We start from the raw sequence: 18422 nt of genomic DNA on the forward strand, positions 1-18422 counted from the left end.
TGAACTCTGAAGTAATAACACTGCACTGGAAATACATCGGGGCAGCAATAAAAACCCGTGGTTGCATTCTTCCATCCTCATCATGCCTGGAAGTATCCAGGTCGAGCAGCAACAACTGGCTGTAACTTCAGCAGTGTAGATACAGTTCCTCACTCAGATTTTCCCTTCTGTTTTCACCGTGGCTCTCAAAACACAGCTGCCTTTAATATCTTTTCTAGCGCAAAGAAATTAGATTAATCTCATAATCAAAGGTGAATGTCATGTTCAAAAAGCCAAAGCTCTCCAATAATAAGTTTATGTCTGTAAAACCCTGTGGCACAGCAGCATAAGATTTCATTTTCTTCTGTGCTCTGCCATGGAGAGAAGAATTCAGTTTCACTGCCCCTTTCATTTTGCATCCCTGGTCCTCGGGTCCTTGTCAAAGTAGCTGACCCTTGGGTGCAACAGCAGGAAGAGTCCAAAGTGGCTTTCAATAACTTAATTAAAAAAAAATATAGAGAGAGAAACCAACTTCTGAATTTCCTTTGTCTATGTGAGGAGGAGTGCATTATGTCAGATAAGGGATATTAAACGGCCTTTAAGCCTGACAGCAGAGAATGGCTCTAATGGGAGTCCCAAATTGTGCTGCTGGCAATGTACTGTACTTACAGAACAGGAACAGAGAGATGCCAGAGCAGTGCCATGACCTATATTTCCTGCAAACCAATTTTCTTCTGTGTAGGGTGGATGGAAAGGATCCAACAGCTTTTCAAGTTCCATTTCTTTCTTCTGGAGCTATGCCTCACCATACATATTTCTCCAACACCCAACTTTCCTGTGCCCTGCAGCATTTAAAGCATGAATTATCTACAGCCTACTTATGCAGTTATAAACAATAAATACTGCAAAACCGTGTTTAGGCTGCAATTACCAGATGGGAACTGAATTCTTTACATCTCATTTCCCTACTTTTAAAGGGAGCCAAATCCCTTAGGGGGGAATCTTAAGGAGAAGAACAATGTCACAGGGGAATAAAGATCACATTCTGGGGAACTTGTGTGGATTTGTTATTGATGGAGTACAGTACAGATGATGCTCTCAGCGCATGCAACTTCACCTTACTATTTCCGCCCTCAGAAAGTCCAGCTTTGCCTTCAAATCTCGCCCATATCTCACACAGGCTGTGCTCAAGGAGATCACAGAACACCTGAAAGGAGGCATTTCTTCTCAGCAAGCTTGCTCTCATTCCCCCCCCCTCTCCCTGCCATCCCTGCCAAATGCAGGCACTCTCCCTCAGGCAGGAAAATTTGGAAATAGAACACCTGATGCAGCTTCTATTCCAAAACAGCCTCACGTGTGTTGAGTGTCAGAAAGAGCCATGTTGTGCCATGGCACCCACTTGTCTCAGGAAAATTGAAATGGGTCGGCGTCTAACACTTTGAATGATTTCCCAACTTCTCACTTGCCCCATCTGCTCCTCTCAGCTCATTTTGATTTGTTTTGGCCTTTGTGCCTGCAGGGGCACCAGCAAAACTGCAGCATCACTGTGAGTTCCTCTGCTATGGAGCAGGGCCAAGTTTCTCTCAAATTCAGCCTCCTCCAAAAAAAAATATGTAGAAAAAGAACAAGACCACCATCCAGTTCTGTTGTCTCTTGCTTCCTACAGAGATAAAATACCTGACTTCAGTGCTGAGCTCTAAAATAACATTCCACCAATGAGGTAACCAATGCAAAAATTGAAAATCAGAAGTCTGCACAATAGGGCAAAGCACACAAATGCCACATCTCAGCCCCAGTCTTAGTGTATTAGCTGGCCCAGTTAGCTAAGGAGATAAAATTACATGGCTAGATGCAGATTTGTTTTCCCTCTGTTATTCACACAGTATTTATAGGACAGTATTTACAGTCAAAAATACCATCAATTTCCCAACATTTAAGAAACTGAAATTCTGAAACCAGAAACAAAACCGCTAGGTAGGTGGGAAAACTGAGGAAAGCCAATAGGTTTGGTGGCTTTTATTAAGACAGTGCAAAAAATTAGACTAACCCAGTGCTCTACACAATAAAGTTACAGTACATCCGCAATAAAGTTACGGTACACCCACACAGGGTTTTAAAAAGAACCTTGAATATGATGGAACAATAAGAATGACTCAACGTGTGTCCTGGTGTGGCATTTCTAACGGAAGCTCAAGATGTGTCTGTATTCATGGACTTTTGTTTTCCTTCATTGGGCATACAGAGAGCATACCAGTACTCACCAATAGTTGATGCTAGCTCCATTATGCTGAATCATGTAGCTGAACTTTGTTGGTGATATATTCCCCCTTCCCAAATGTTCATTCTTTCCTTCCAACAAAGCTGGATTTCTTTCGCTCTGTGATTCAGAAGATGTATGGTCACACACCTCTAACCAGAAGTTGCTAAACAGGCTGCTTCTGCAGCATCCTGAGTCACGGAGTTGAGCTGGACCTGAATGCAGAGAAATGTTGTTCAGCAGCCATTGGGGAGGAAACGAGGCAGAAAGCAAGTTAGCCAGGCGACTGCAGAGCCCAGAGCCCAGTCAGATGTGGGAGCTGCAGGGGAAGGAAAGGTGAGCAGAGCTGGAGAGCCAGCAGCCAGCATTTGCAAGTAAAACGTGAGCAATCTGGAACCAATGAACAGCAGGAAGGGAAATCTCAGCAGCAAAAAGAGGCTGATTAGTTCATGAACTGCTTTCATGAAAGTCCCTGGAATACTGAAGTACACATTAGTGGAGCATGCACTCATCCTGCTTCTTCCAGAAAAAGGGGAAAATGAGCCAGGCTACATCTTGAAATAACAAACTGAACTGCCCTCATGGACATGCTGCTCCTTCACGAAGTACAGTCTCAGCCCAACCTCTGCTCTCCTGTCTATTGGCATCTGCTGACAAGTGAAAAAATACCATCCCATTTCCTAACTTCTATTTCTGAAATAAGGGGCACACCCTCTTTGTCAGCAGGAAATCCCTTGCAGACACAACAAGTTCAATGCTGAAATCCCAGTCAGCTCCTGATTTGTTCCACAGTGCACTGAAAGAAAAGTTGTCAGCCCAACATCTTCAGCCAACTGTAAAATACACTGTTAATAAAATTACAGCAAGAGGAACCTTTTTGCATTGCTCTTTTATTAGAGAACTCCTACCGACTCAATTACACAACTACAACACCTGAACTGTGCTCATTAAGTGTTGCCATACCAGCTGTGTTTGCATCACAAGCTGGACTCTGAAGGCGACAGCCTACAATAAGTGAAATCTGGATGGGGCTGTGAGCAGCCTGGTCCAGAGAGAAGTGTCCCTGCCTATAGCAGCAAAGTCAAGAAACAGATACCTGATAACTCCATGTTACTGCCATCGAGGAACCACTCAATGGGAGGACAGGGCAGCTCCAGGAACCACTAACGGTGTGCTTGCCTTTAATGTCTAGGTAACCTGTGCAAATCTGGCTCAAGCTGATAACGATCAAACCTAATTACAATCTGACAGCTGTTCAGCGGTTTATACAGTGCTGTCGACTCTTAAGATTTTATCACAAGTCTCATGATATTTAATGTTTTTCTTAAGCCCTAATTCCTGAAGCCAAGCAATTATCCAACAACCGCCGCTTCCAGTAATTATGAAAATGAAAGTTTTCATCTCAGAAACACGGAACAAAGCTTAGAACACCACCAAAATGCAAGATAAGTTTCTAAATTTAAGAAGCAAATAAGCCCTACTACAGAGTAGCAGCTCAGAACCAGAGCCAGATCCCAATGAAATCCAAGCTGAGGTCTCCCCAGAGAAACCTTTATACCCATCCATAGAGCTGTCAGACTGGAAGTTCTGGCCATGCAGTGATAGAGATGGTAACACCTCAGTCCTTGACCCCTATAACAACCCAAATAGTGAATATTCACAACACTTCGGTTTTCTTTCTACACTTCCTATAATAAACTCTTAAGAGTAACCTTAAATATGCGTAATAAAAGCCAGAACATTTCAGGCACTGAGCACAGAGTAATGTTACATAAAGGTCAACTACTTCAGTAATGTTGAAGAAATAATGCATTAGTATCAAATGCGTCTGCTGTGCTTTGTGAAGATAACAGACATGCCAAAAAGTCTTTTTTTCCCCAATAGTATCTCTTTTCCTAGCTCTAAGCCAAGTAATGTGTCTACTGCACCAAAGTGGGATTGAGAAGCCAGAGGTCCTGATGTCCTGGCACCAGGACGTACTTCTCCCAACACTTTACATGGCCACTAACAGTGGAACATCTGCTTCAAAGTCATTTGTATGGACAATTGCTAAGGGGATGCACAGTCTAACTGCAGTGACACCAACATTAACAACCACGAGCGCTCTCAGCTCCAACCAAGGCTCGACTCCCACTCTGCACAGTGCTGCCACAAACCAAGCCACACAGCTTTTTCCACATGAGATAAAAATTGAACTAATATAATTTAAAGCATGAATTTAAGCTCATTTAAGCAGCTGCAAACCCTGTGTAGGCATGGTTATTTCAACATTAAAGTTGCAATTTTCAGTTTAGCTTCAGCTAACTGAAGGCGTTTAAACGTTAAATCTACATAAGCCAGTCCTGGTCTGAAGGATGTTTCCAGTAAGAGACTGTACCAGCTTACCAGTGTAGGGAACATAAATCAATTTGAAGTGAGACTTATTCAGTGATCGTGTATATCTCAGACCTATGGCTGGAAGGACTTTGGTCTATTAGCACGAACCCAACATCATCTCTTCATCCACCAAACAAATAAAATCCCACGCCAGAAAACAATAATGACAGCCAGTTAATATTTTCAGAAATAAGTTACCTTCTCAAAGAGCACTTGACCTTCCTTGTAATTTCCACACAGCTTGCAGTAAACCACCTGAGCGTGTACGAAATGTGATGAATAAAGAAATATTAAAAAATGATAGAATGTTGTTAAAGTAGGTCACAATTCAAACAGCACAATTACTGAAAAAAAAAAATAAAAAAAGATGTTTGAAACAGCATCATTCACAATACTGCTCACACTGGATGAGCTACTCCATAATTTATTTTGCTCAACAACAGCTTCTGCCCATATTCTTTCCCTTTTTGTATCCCTGAAGACTGCATTAATGCAGCCCACCGTGCCACACAGCAGCAGTGCCCACACGAGACATGAAATGTCACAGATCACAGCTTTACACCTGACCAACATAATATATTCATCAAATTCCTCCAAGCAGTAGGAGCATTTGCTGCTGTTTTGTGGGTCAAACCTCACCGAGACAGATGGAACGGGCACTTTATTTACATATGAAGTCTCTAAGCCCATTTACTTTATTTATGGCAGATGAAATCTGGCCTTACACAGGCATCTAAGCAGCCTTGTACCAAAGACACTTATTTTAACAAAGATAAGGAAAAGTGGCTGTATCTCATGTTTCAGACGATGAAGATTCATCTGCTGTTTAATATTCATTTCCATGTACTTAAAACAACTTAAAGAAAGCTCAGAATACTGATATTGATTCACATGCTGAGAGGAGATCAGTGCAATTAAGACTTGCTTGTGTGCTAAACCAGCTTTGAGAGATCTCTGGACTCTCCCAAGCACTCGTAACTCACTGTGAGAGCCCATGCTCTGCAGAATGTAAGGTAAGTCCATGTAACCCATGTTAGAATGTTCAACTTTTTCTTTTAATCAGAAGTTCAAGACAGCTGTGGGTGCAGATACTGGCATTACCTATCCTTCTGCAGATTACTAAATAAACTGGCTGCAAGGATGAAAACATAGGAAGGAAATCTGTGTGTCACTTTATACATTAGGTTTATCTTGAGTGACTTTGAAATAGCTTTTTAATTTACTGCTATTGATGTTACCAGGAAAGCTTTGGGGGAAATTTCTATAGAAATAGGAAAATCTTTGCTGTAAGGAAAGTATCGACCCTTTAGAGCTATCTTTGACTTATCCACGTTGCACATGAGTGAGGTGGGCAGCTTAGAAGCCTCCTTGTGTTTCAGCTCCCAGGAAAACAAAAAAAGTTCAGGAAAGAAAAATAAAAATCATAGAAATGGTATCCATCGTAACACTGCTAAGTTCCTACCACTACTCTGCTCTTTACATTGTGTTAAGTAAAAATTTAATATATCATCTGGATGCATACTTAATTTTCTCTCTCAACATCTGGCTGTGCTTCATGACCCCCAAGATGAACCATCAGCACTTTGATAGACCATAGATAGACATTAGATAGATCATAGATAAACATTAGATTAGACGTTAGATAGGAGGAGCCCAGCAGATGCACAACAATCCTCGAAGTTCCTGGAGCTGTATTTTAACTGTAATAGCAGCATCACTGAGCCTCCAAAATAACTTGATGCCTCTTCTCCCCTCCATTGTATACGGCCATCCTGCTCCTTTTCTAGCCAACTAGAAGGCACTGCCATTAAAGAACATTTGAAATCAGACTGCTACTTTTTAATCAAAAATAGTTGCTATTTTTATTAGAGAAGATACAAGTTCACACAGCTGAATGGAAAATCGGGACTATAGAATAGTTTTGAGCATTGTTCTCCTGAAACATCAGTTACTTTTCAGTAAGCTTCAGCACCTTGGTTCGCTATGGATGCTACATAGTGATGCAGGGCAGATGTGTCCAGAAAGTCCAGGTGCATGGGATGGATGGCACACTGACCACAACAAAACACCCTGTAGGAAGGCAGAACATTCATGTCTTCCTCAGCTGAAGCTTTCAAATGAAATGTAAGACAGAGCCCTGACCATTCATCATCATTAACAATCCCATGGCAATTACTGCAAGAGTAAAAATGTTAACTAACATGTCCTGGCCAATATCCAACTCGGATAATTGCATTCTGCTTCCTAAATTCCCCTTACAGTTTCAATTGGATTAGTTTTTCTTCATCTCTCTTCCCCAAACCCCTCCTGCATAATGCTTCCAACCCGCAATGGCTGCCGAATTCCACTCCAGAGGAGCATGAATTATCAGCGTTGGGCAATCCCGACATACATTTGGATGTGTTACTCAGAGAAAACACTCCACGAGGCAAAGCAATACCCTTACACCTCTCACCGAGGAACATTTAACTTTTCAAATAAGAAATTCCAGCGATCTCAGTAGGAATTTTTCTTCTGTATGATACAGCACAGGTACCATGGCCAGCGTCCCGCAAATGAGCACAGTCCTCTGCGAGGCTGCATCCACAGCTTCAGGACTTGGATGAGGTTGCTCCAACTTAATTTCTGCTACATTAAAACTGGAGTAAATAAATATTCGTACATTAGTTTTTCATTGAGCCGGTCACATTAAAGCGTTGTAAGAATCAAAGAAGCTCCTGCTGAATGCATCAACCTGCAGATATAAAAGAGGAATGCACGCGCATGTTCTTGCATGAGAATTTGGAGGTTCACTGTCTTGGCATACCAATGGAAAAATTTAAGTGCTGTGAAACATGGATCTCCTATTATTTGTGATGGGTGCTATATGTTAGGTACTTGAAATAATGTGATGGCAAACTGAAAAGTCCTGACCCAATGCATTTTATGGAACAGGAGGAGCAAAGGTGATTTATGTGCATAAGAGCAAAATCTGGCAAGTCCTTGATCTTCTTGTAGAACAATCCCAAAACGATTGTCAAAATTGCTCAGGTTTCTCATCCTCTCTATTTCTTGTAATAGAACAATTTCAACCAAAATGGTGTTTTATAGACACTGTTTAAGGGGTCATTTTCATCTGCTCTCCAGGTTACTCAGAAAAATATCTTTCATTCTCTTTTCCAAGAACTATAATCAACAGACGAGAATAGCTTGTTTTCCTCTCCAGCCTGCTTCTGCGTGCCTGGTAAAACATAAACTTGCCACCTACTTCACTCTCTAGTGCTCCAATAACAGAAGGACATTTAAAGTCTGAGAGCAATTGTAAGCAGTATGCAATCAGAGGAAGAATGAACATAGAAAGCATCATTATTTTCATATTTCCCTCATGATTTTTATAGCTCTCTTCCATTCCTCCCCCCATTAACAGTGAATTCACTTAATAGGGGTCGCTTTGAAAGCATCCACACCTGCCAGTGCTGGGTTGGGTTTGTTGCTTACATCTCTACAGAGTATGGAAGGGAGTGATGTGGAGTCCTGCACTTCAACAGCAAAAAACTCACGTTACTAAAGTGTGAAATTGGTGAAATTAAGAGTTGCTAATAGAGAAGCAAGCATAGTTTAGGCTCATTTGATCAGTGCAGATGGATCCACAGAGGAATATTAAGCAAGAATCAGGTGATTACTGAAACACAGACTACATTCCTGATCTTCATTTGGTGCTGGTAAGGAGAAAGCTGGTCATCAAGAGTGACTGACAATCTCCTTGTCCTGCCATTCTGGGTACCAGTCTTGACTCCAGCTCATCTTCTTTTGCTGACATTCGTATAGGGAACGATACCCATCCTCAACCGTACTCCTATCCCTTCCCACAGTTTCCTCCAATGGAGAAATGATCTTAAGCTGGAGGACACCAGCTCAAGGAAAGGTAATTACTGACATTTCTACCAGATTGCGAGCTTAATCCAGTCATTGAAACTTAATTGCAAAAGTGTGTAGCTGTTCATCAATGGCCTTGGCTTTATGAGCATCCCAAATAAGGACTGAATGTCTCTTTAGCCTCTCCTTCCTTCCCACTTCCTCCTAAGGACTATTCTGCCTGGAGTGGAAACACTGGCGTTACTGCTCTCTACAACGCAGCAGCAGCTGCCACAACAATCAATAAAAAATTAGCATGACTACAGGAACAGAAGCTTAGGATTAGAGAAATCTAAGAATAGAAGGATTTCCCTCCCCACCCCTCTGCATCCTGATGAACCCTTCCAAAACCCATCTGTAAACATTTTAATTCTCTATCAGCTTGCTGGAGGAAGTCATTAGAGAGGCCAAATTAGGCAGCACCACGTGCCACTGCGATAAGTGTCTGTCAGTCAAGGAAACATCAGCCTGCAGGTCCCTCCTGCACCCTCATTCTGCCAGCCCATGGCAGCGGTTGCTTGGAGAGACGGACCCAAGGCTGACCACTTTTGGCCATGGAGTAAGGTAGTATTTCAGGTGCCTTTTTAATCTATTACTTGATACAAAGTCCTCTGGTTCAAGCAGGTTTTACTCTTAATTTTAAGACACACTTTTGTTTACTAAGCAAACAAAAACTAACTGGTAGTGAAATAAGAGCTGCAGTCAGATCAAGGTAAGCAACCTGCTTGTCTTCCACTCAAAATTATAAAGTTACAGCATCAAATACTGGCTCTGGAAGGTAAGCAGCTCATGTTCTGGTGAAGAGCTCATCTGCTCTTCACTCCATCCGAGCACACCACAGAGCATGGTGTGAGATTGCTGAAGGACATACACCAACCTGTTCTGTGACTTCAGTATCACACCCCACAGACACCATCACCAAATCAGAAGAAACCTTCATTGCCCAATTTGCAAATGCCTCCCACCTCAGCGATCCCTTCCTCTCTTATCCCTGGTCCTCCTTGCCTCCATCCCCAATAGCACCACAGGCACTGAACCACCCACAGAAGACAACCATGGCATCGTGTGCTGCTGCTCAGCACCAGAACTGAGCAGAACACTCTGCTCAGTGAGGGAAATACACACAAGGAAAAGACCTCATCGCCAATTAATTAACAGTAGAAAGAAAAAGCCAGAAGGACCTGTTGCAAAAAATAAATAAATAAAAATATAAATAATTTAAAACGATTTCGAATAAAGCTTTGGGTGGTTTGGGGGTTTCCTTTCCATGTTTCAGCTCACACTTACCGCTCCCAGGAACGTTTACAAGCAGTTTAACACCACAATTAAAAGAACGCAGTCAGTTCAGGTCTGAAATCCAGCACGGTTATTTCCCGTAGAAGTACTGAAACCGCGGAACGCATCGCTGCAGCACCGGAGGGTTATTTGCTCCAAGGACCTTTTTAATATGGCTGTATTGTAACACTGCAGTGCAAATGCTTCTCCGCTCACGAGAAGAAATTCAGCTCAGAAACAACTTGTGGGCTCTGAGGAGCGGCACGTCGGCTTCAAGCCGCGCTCATCCAACAACGGCGTCATTTAACGAGAGCGATGCCAACGACTCCGGGCACCGCTCGGAGCACCGAGACAGCCCCCACCTCGCGCACCGACACCCGAACGGCGGCGGAGGGACCGTAGCGGTGGGCAGGACGGCACGGCAGCGCTCCCGCTACCCGCAGCCAGCCGTGCCCGCAGCTGCACCCCGCAGCCCTCGTTCAATCCATCCCGGCGCGAAGCCGGGCTGCACCGCACCGCCGCGGAGTCACCCACCTCCCGAAGGAGTTACGCCTAATCGCTCACCAACCTGACCGAGCGCGAGCACCTCCGTCTGCCCCAAGTTCCCCCGGCGGCTGCAGCGGTGCCACGCACTCCGCGCCCCCCGCGCGGGGCTCTCCCCGCGGCCGCTCCCACGCGCCGCGCAGCTCCGCCGCCCCTCCGTGACGGAACGACCGCGGGCAGCCCGCAGCCCCCGCCTCCCTCCCTCCTTCTACCCATCCCTCCCTCCTTCCTTCCTCCTCCATCCCTCCCTCCCTCGCTCCGAACGGCCCAAACTTTGCACACAAGTGCTCCCCATCTCCACGGTCCCCCTTAATGAACCGGGACCCCCACACCCACACACACCCCGCACAAACCGACCGCCTGCTCCCTACCTGCAGCCGCCTCGGCCGCCCGCAGCGCCGCGCTCATCCTCCTGTGGCGGCGGAGCGATGCGCGCGCCCGCAGCTGAGCGCGCAGCCGACCCCGCGCGCAGCTCCGCGCCGTTCTGCAGCCCCTGCAGCCACCGCGCTACCGCATTCCCCCTAATAGCGGGGCGCGGCTGCGCCTGGCTGCATCCCCCCGCCCGGCTGGGGGCAGAAGGCCGTGGCCGGGGGGTGAATGCTGGACCGGAGCCCCTCATAGGGAACTGCTGGAGGGAGTCCAGAGGTGGTGGGACCTGGAGCACCTCCTGATGAGGATAGGCTGAGAGCCCCGGGGCTGTGGGGAACGGAAGGATGAGAGTGGATCTGATCAGTGCTGATCGATATCTAACAGTGGGAGTCAGGAGGATGGGGCTGGGATCTTTTCATCCATTTTCAGTGACAGAATAAGTGGCAATAGGCACAAATTGGAACACAGAAGTTCCATCTGAACATGAGGAAAAACTTTACTGTGAGGTGGCAGAGTCCCAGCACAGCTGCCCAGAATGGTGCAGAACCCTCCTCTGGAGAGGCCCAAACCCACCTGGACGTGTTCCTGTGCAGCTCTGTAGAGAACTGCTGTAGTGGGGCTGGACTGAGAGCATGCAAAAGTTCCTCCTGACCTGTATGGGGCTGCTGAATCACGGCCTGAGCCTCTGATTGATCACCTGAGGCGAGCAATGAGTCAGCCACAGGAGCACAGGTGAAGTCAACTCACCTGTGCTGCAGGAAGGGGTGGAGCCTGGCTGCACCTCTCCTACACCCATTTAAGAGCTGACTGCAGTGGGGAAGGATCTCTTCTGGAGATTCGCTCCACTGGAGTTTATCATGTGGGCCCAGGTTATGGGTGAGTGTATCTATCATTTCTGTTTCCTGCTTTGGTGTAATAACATAATATCCGAGCTCTCTGTTATACCTTCATAGCTGTATATTTGTTATTTGCACAGTGCTATATCATAACATTGGTATATTTGTTAATTGTACATGACCTCTGTGGTTCTGAGACGGTATTTATTGCAGCCCTGACCTCTCATCAGCATGCTTGTGTCACTTACCTATGACAGCAGTGATGGTTTCTCCTGCCTGTTAGGTTCCAGGTGCCAGCCCTGAGCCATCTGACAACAGCTGCTTCAAACACTTTGTTATCCCTAACTGGTGGATAATGAAAGGTGAAAAAAGCTGCCAGAGACCTTTGAGGGCTATGAGACTGAACCATATCCTCATTGTCCTTCTCATCTTGAGTTGCTTCTAGTTTGCTCCTTTCTGGGGTTTAGGAGAACAGGAAGAGGAGCTATGCCAGCCTGACCTGCTCCAATCCCACCACATTCCCATTACAACAATCAGCACAAAACGTTTGTCAGTCTCAAGACTTGCATTCTTCCACTGTTCAGTTGTGGTGATGCTGGCATTGAGGCCCCAGCAGTTTTCTTACTGTTGTCGTCTTACCTGTTTTTGGAGGGAGAAGTTTGGTAGGAAAATGCACCAGGTTCGCCCAGCCTTCGGACTAAGCCACAGCTGGGGGATTGAAGAGATGGGGGTTTTGTTTCCAGATTCCTGCCTACTTTTAGCAGAATTGCTGAAGTTGGGGAGGGTGGTCAGTTGGATCTGGGAAGGGATTTCAGGAGAAGCTTGCATGGAAAGAGCTTAACCATACGATGCTCAGTACAAAGAGCATCAAATATGCAAATTCTCATCAGCAATCCCATCCAAACAGGAGCTGGGAAATGTCTGTAAAAGATGACTGCATGAGATCTGTCTGCAAACGCTGTTAATTTCTGTTCCTTAACACAGATGGCTGAGCAAAAAGCCCTGGGAGGCTGCAAAGGAGAGCGCTGGTGAGCTCGTGCAGAGCTGCTGGGGCTGTGTGCCTCCAAGCAGCAGGGAGCAGAGAGCTGGGAACAAGGCAGGAAAAGCAGCAAGGAGGGAATGCTGCAGCCACAGCCAGGGACGGGCTGTGTTCAGCTCAGGGCAGGCAGAACTTGGCATAGAAATGAGGTTTCCCTGTCATGTTACTCAGCAGCTACAGCAAACATTGCTCTGAGAAAGCAGCATGCAGTATGGACTCTTTGCTCAGCTGTTGTTCAGCCCAACTCAGAGGTTCATTTAATTGCAAGTCAAAAAGTCCCATGTGGTAATGAACTGGTTAAGAAAAAGCTACTTTCACCCTCACATCTTGACAGTGACATCAAGGCCTCCCTGTTTATGTACTCATAGCAGAGCAAATTCCCTTTACAACTCTCATCCTTATGGAACCAAAGTATCACCCATGGCGCTAGCAAAGATCCCTGCATGCAGGCATGCAAAGGCCCCCACCTGAGCTGCTGGGGATGCACTCTGCTGCCCTTTGCACCCAGGTGTGGCTAAGGGTGCCCTAGGCTAAGGTACACGCTTGACCCAAAATCCCCATGAGGAAATCACACCTACCCAATATACTTACCCTCAAAAACTCCCAGACATGTAACTTCCAGACAAGCGTGAATGCAAATATCTGCCAAAAGAGAATTTTGACTTGCCCTGTCATCACCCTTCATCACAGCCAGGGCTTTTTTTCCTTCTTTTTTTTTTATGACTTTAGGAAAGTATTGGCTTTCTCAAGCAAGACATGTGTCCGCTGATGGCACCTACCAAAAGAGACCTCTGATCTCTGATGTAGTCAAGGCAGAGATATTTAATCATATGCATGCCCAGGAATAGTACAAGTTTCACAGGCATAGATAAATGCTCTGACTTTTTGCATTGCAATCCTTTTACTTTAGCATTTGCCACCTGCAGATCTCATGGAGGTTGACACATCTGCCAATACCCCAATTTTACCAAAAAGACAACAGATTTGAGGTGTTTGCTCTTTGGTAATCTCAAGTAGATTACGTAGCATGGGCTGCTTTCGCATCATTCAATATGATCCTTTAATAAATTGGATCCTCAAATAAATTACAGAAAAGATCTTGCTTTCCTGGAGGTTTCCTTTTGGCTTCTGTTACAAAAAAATACCCTGATCCAGAAAACAAAGCAAGAGATTCCACCAGTCCTTGCAAGGGTGACACTAACCAGACTACAGAGCCTCACGTCCCAGTGCTCCAAGTACCCTCTGCCCCCATCATTCCATCTGAAGGCATTTCTCTTTTATCCCTGGGCTGGAAGAATGGAGTTGGAAGGTGCATTAGTGGTAGCAAGTCAAAAGGGATTGCTGAGATGCTTCCCCACAAAATGTGTTGCACTGTAATGTTCACCACATGCTCTTACACTGAACTCCAATCTTAAGACTAGTATTTAAGGTGTAAATATTAATCTGGAGTTACAACCACAGTGTATGCACCCACCCACTTCATCCACTGAAAGAATAAGTAATTTTATGTTGTCTTCAAAAACACTGCTTTTGATGGTGAAAGTCAAGAATCATAAATAATAATTGCAATATTTCTTCTTTCAAATGTGTAACTCTGGATGATTGCTCCAGAGGAAAACACAGATTTTATCTGAGTGCTTTGTATTTCCCCTTCTGAAGCGTTTCAGAGATCAAACTGTAATAGTTTAAATCTGAATAATAAAAAATATATTAAATATTGAGCGTCACATCATCTGTTGTTGTTTGGAGGTATTTATACCAGCAGCAATACTACAGCCGTCCAAGAAAGAAGTGGGAATGATGTCTATTTCTCCAGTCATAAGTAAACTAATTTTAAAAATGAACTACTTCCAGATGAGACTTTATTGTCCTGCTCATGAAAATGGGAAGACAGTGGCTAGAGGGGAAGTCATGCTTTAATTTAACAAGAAATTAGTGCAAAACACACATAACGTGGATGGATGTTTTGCAGCAATAAAGATGCAAAATGCAGCCAAGGAATTATTTGCTGTGAATTATTCACTTAGTTGTGTCATTTTCTGAACCCTCATGAAGGTTCTGTGGAAAGCAGAAAAAAAAATTCAAGCATATGCAAAGCAAAACAGCATCAAAAGTCAAAGAAGTCTCCAAGGGAGATGAACTTCAATGCCAGGAGAGAGTAAACAAATGGAATTATTTACAATATAACATTATCATTTGCGATGATATTTTATTCATTATTTAATCACACACTGAGTCTCCCCTGTAGCCTGTGGTAGATGGTGCAGCCATTTTGTTCCACCTGCCATGTATCTATGTCAATGGCATCGTTTACTTAACATCTGTGTGAACTGCACAACATGCTGCCTTGTGTTTGCAATCTTTCCCCACCAGCTAATGGGGCACACAGGCTGTGGGATGTCGGTGGGTGATGTGGCTGGGCACACGAAGTTCAACTTTTTTGCTCAAACTGAGCCTTAGATTCTTTTGCTACTTTCGTATCCTCCATGTTGAAGATGTCATTCCAGTATTCAAGTTCGTTTCAAGAATCTCACTATGATACAATTTGCATAACCACGTGTATCAATCCGTGCTATGCTTAAGCACCTCTTGGCTTAATCCCCTAATTTGCAGGAAGGGGTGGGGGCAAGGGGTGGTTCTGTTCAGCAATGCAAGTCCAAGAAAGGAGGATTAGCCTAATCCAGCTGCTGCAGCTATTCAATTTGGAGACTAAGAATGATAAAACCAATTTTCCTAGTCTATCATGGTGATTGATTTGAGTCAAAGAAAAAGAGGGGGGGGTGAGGAGGGGAAGGAAATCAGGGTATAAGTTAATGAAATCAGTGGAGTTATGTCAAGTGACACCACTGAGAATAAGGCCCTGCATTGGAAGCATCCCACTATTGCTGTGAAAAAAAGTCAATAAATTATTAGAAACCATATCACGATGAGTTTATCAACGCACTTTATCCCCTCAAGCACTACTTTCCAAATACCAGGTATCACTTGTACTGCCACTTAAGGAAGTGAGGAGCAGTGAGGATGCTTGAAGCATCGCCAGGCACTCAGCAGAGCCAGGAGTGGAAGGTGGCACTACGCTGTACATCCAAACTCATTAAGGAGATTCCCAGAGCTGTTGGCTGACACTGATTCAGGATCTGCTCTCGCTGCCAGTTCCACCCATGAGCAGACCCCCACCAGAGTGTTTTGAGCTCCCTTCCTCCTTTTTCTGCTCTCAATGTGGTCTCGCTGCTGGTCCCCACCAGCACAATTGTGTGCTCTGTCCCCTTCCTATTGCATTGTCTCAAATAATAACGGCTCTAGCAAAACCTCACCAAATGCTTGGTCTTTCAGATGGTGATTGCTGAAAAGGAACAAATGCAAGCCCACAGGCTGTGAGCAACCCCCTTGTTGCATTATGGGGATGTCATGCTCAGCTTGACTTAACTTCCCGAACGCATTTGATCCTGGTACTGCAAACAGCCTAATGAAAACTGCATTAGCTTCATTTATTGTAGGTGATTTCTTAAAGGCTGATCTGTATTCCTCTAATAACCCATCCCCACCTTCCTCATTTAGGGTGTGCATGGAGCCAACCGAGACCTCAGCACAGGCTCTGACACTGACAAATGCCTCTTTTTGATCACTTCAGGTTGTGTGAATCCATTGCATACACATCAAAATCAAACACAAAGTAAGGGGAAGCGTTAATTAAAGCACATCAAACACAGACTTGACAAGACCATGATTTAAGTATAAAACTGCCTCGAGAACCATGATTCAATATTTTGAATTGTAACCCACTTTTTATGTCACCGTACAGAACTGAAAAAAGAGAACACTTCCACCCTCCCCTCCCTCCATACACACACCCTTCATCTGCTCTATTTCATCTTTCAGCTCTAGCTGGCAACTCTATCTCAGTACCACCTATGAAAGAGGTGACATAAACAGCTGGAAGAGTTGAAAGAGAAGAAAAACTTGTAAACAAGTTACCAGTTCTCATACCTGTCCCCTAACTCCAAAGGCAGAAAGAACAACACTTCTTTCAGAGGATGCAGCTTTTCTCTTCAGGCTCCAAGGCTGAGAATTGCACGTAGGTTTGCCTGTGACTCCATAACAGAGATCATCCTAAATCACAGGAATATTTAAAGAAAAAAACAAGCAGGCACACACATGGAACTCATCACTTGCCTACTAGGAATTCATACTCTGATCATTAGGGAACAACGAGGGTTGATTTTCAAAAGGTTTACACTGGATGTAAATCTGATGCGTACACAAATGCTTTGGATCAGAAGTCTTGAGACTAAAAACTCTCAGGAGATTCCTGATACTCTTTGCTTAAACTTGTACTAGAAACTCGAAGGGAACATGAAAACTACAATAAAAAATAGAAATTAAACAAACCTTTGAATCTACATGTACATAAATGACATAACCACTCCCCCTGAAGCCCATGGAAGAGTCAGCCATAGGCAGCAACACATCACTGTAGTACAACAGAGCAGTAACCCAGAAGCGAGCCAAAGGACTAGCACTGGGTGTGGGCATATGCATCCCATATTAATTTGTTAAGTGCTTTCCAGACTATCTCCCATCCTTTAATGTCAGAAAGGCTTATGAGAATATTGAAAAGGCCAGCCAAGCCTGGCCTTTGACACCAGGAGACAAGACCTCCAAGTCAGAGCCTGTTGGGAGTATAATGCTAACTCTCCTCCAATACTGTGCCATTTCCTTTTATCTTTACTCCAGGTATGTCCTCTTTCTTCCTCTTGATTTCAGGCTAGACGTTTTACTTTTTACACTTCTCTGTATGTAACACTCTTCTATTTGCTTCTCTATCTGAAGAAATGAATGCCTTTTTTATCAGTAGAAATTGATCACTTGCACTTCTGATGAAAATAGCTATTCTATCTGATGCATCATGGCATCCCAAGACACCTATCATGTGATGCATGGCACTGCGATAAGATGCTCTTACACAAGAATAAGATTTTCTCCCAGAGCAGCAAGAATGTTTCCTGGAGTCCTCCCCACTGTTTGCTGGGAACACAGGGCTGGCCCCTGGCTCATTTTGCCATCTTCTGCAGTAGCCACAGCCTGAAGCCTTTTGTATGTCCTCAGTTTTACAATGAATTTACCACCAAGATGTCTTTGGTGTGCTGGTCCTTACTTGGATGTGGCAGGGAGTGAAATTTAATTCACAGCAGGATTATTATTATTATTGAGTTGGATTCATCTGAAGGAACACAAATGTCATGCCATTACTCCCATACATCATTTCCCGTTCTTTGCCATCTTCATTCAGAACAATCTCAGCATCCTTTATTATTGTCTTCAAGTTTGCATCTGCTGACCCAGTTTAATTTTCCTATTTGCATCTTCACGTTACCGCATGCAAGTTATTGAAGTTAACGCGTGTCATTTATCTTATTCCTTCCCCCCAAAATGTGTACATTTGGAAATCTGATATTCATTACTCTTTTTGACGGATCCTGGTACTGCTTGAAAGTGCTCCACAAGACTTATCTGCATTGGCCACATTGATTTATCAGATTAATTTAACTTCTTTGAAGAGGCTCTCAGTAATAATCAGCTCTATTGTGTTCACAAAAATAATTCTAAATGAAGAAATGTTAATTAAGATCCAGGGTTCTGATTTGGCTTATTGTAAAGATAAGGGGAGTTCCAAAATTCAGTTCTGTTTGGCTTCCAAAACCTCAAAGAAGCTCAGTGGTCCTAGAAGCAGAAGGCTACTTCAAATGCTCCCAAACTGTTCTGCTTGTTCAGGCCTCTGCTCTTGATCTTCCCTTGCATTATCCTAAGGACAAAGCACACAGTGAAAGCATTAGTAAGGTAAAACTCCTCATCT

At 44.2% G+C, this 18422-nt stretch overlaps 1 long non-coding RNA gene across 1 annotated transcript in view; it reads right to left on the reverse strand.

Annotated features, from left to right (window-relative positions):
* Positions 1-14572: 14572 nt before the first annotated feature.
* Positions 14573-18422, reverse strand: part of LOC109369308 (uncharacterized) — a 32437-nt gene continuing 28587 nt past the window's right edge. The window contains exon 3 of the long non-coding RNA XR_014885288.1: positions 14573-18371. This is a non-coding gene — a long non-coding RNA (uncharacterized LOC109369308). The remainder of the gene's footprint in view (positions 18372-18422) is intronic.

The sequence above is a fragment of the Meleagris gallopavo genome, chromosome 10 (genome assembly GCF_905368555.1).
Source record: "Meleagris gallopavo chromosome 10, MGAL_WU_HG_1.1, whole genome shotgun sequence".
In the NCBI taxonomy this organism is placed as follows: Eukaryota; Metazoa; Chordata; class Aves; order Galliformes; family Phasianidae; genus Meleagris; species Meleagris gallopavo.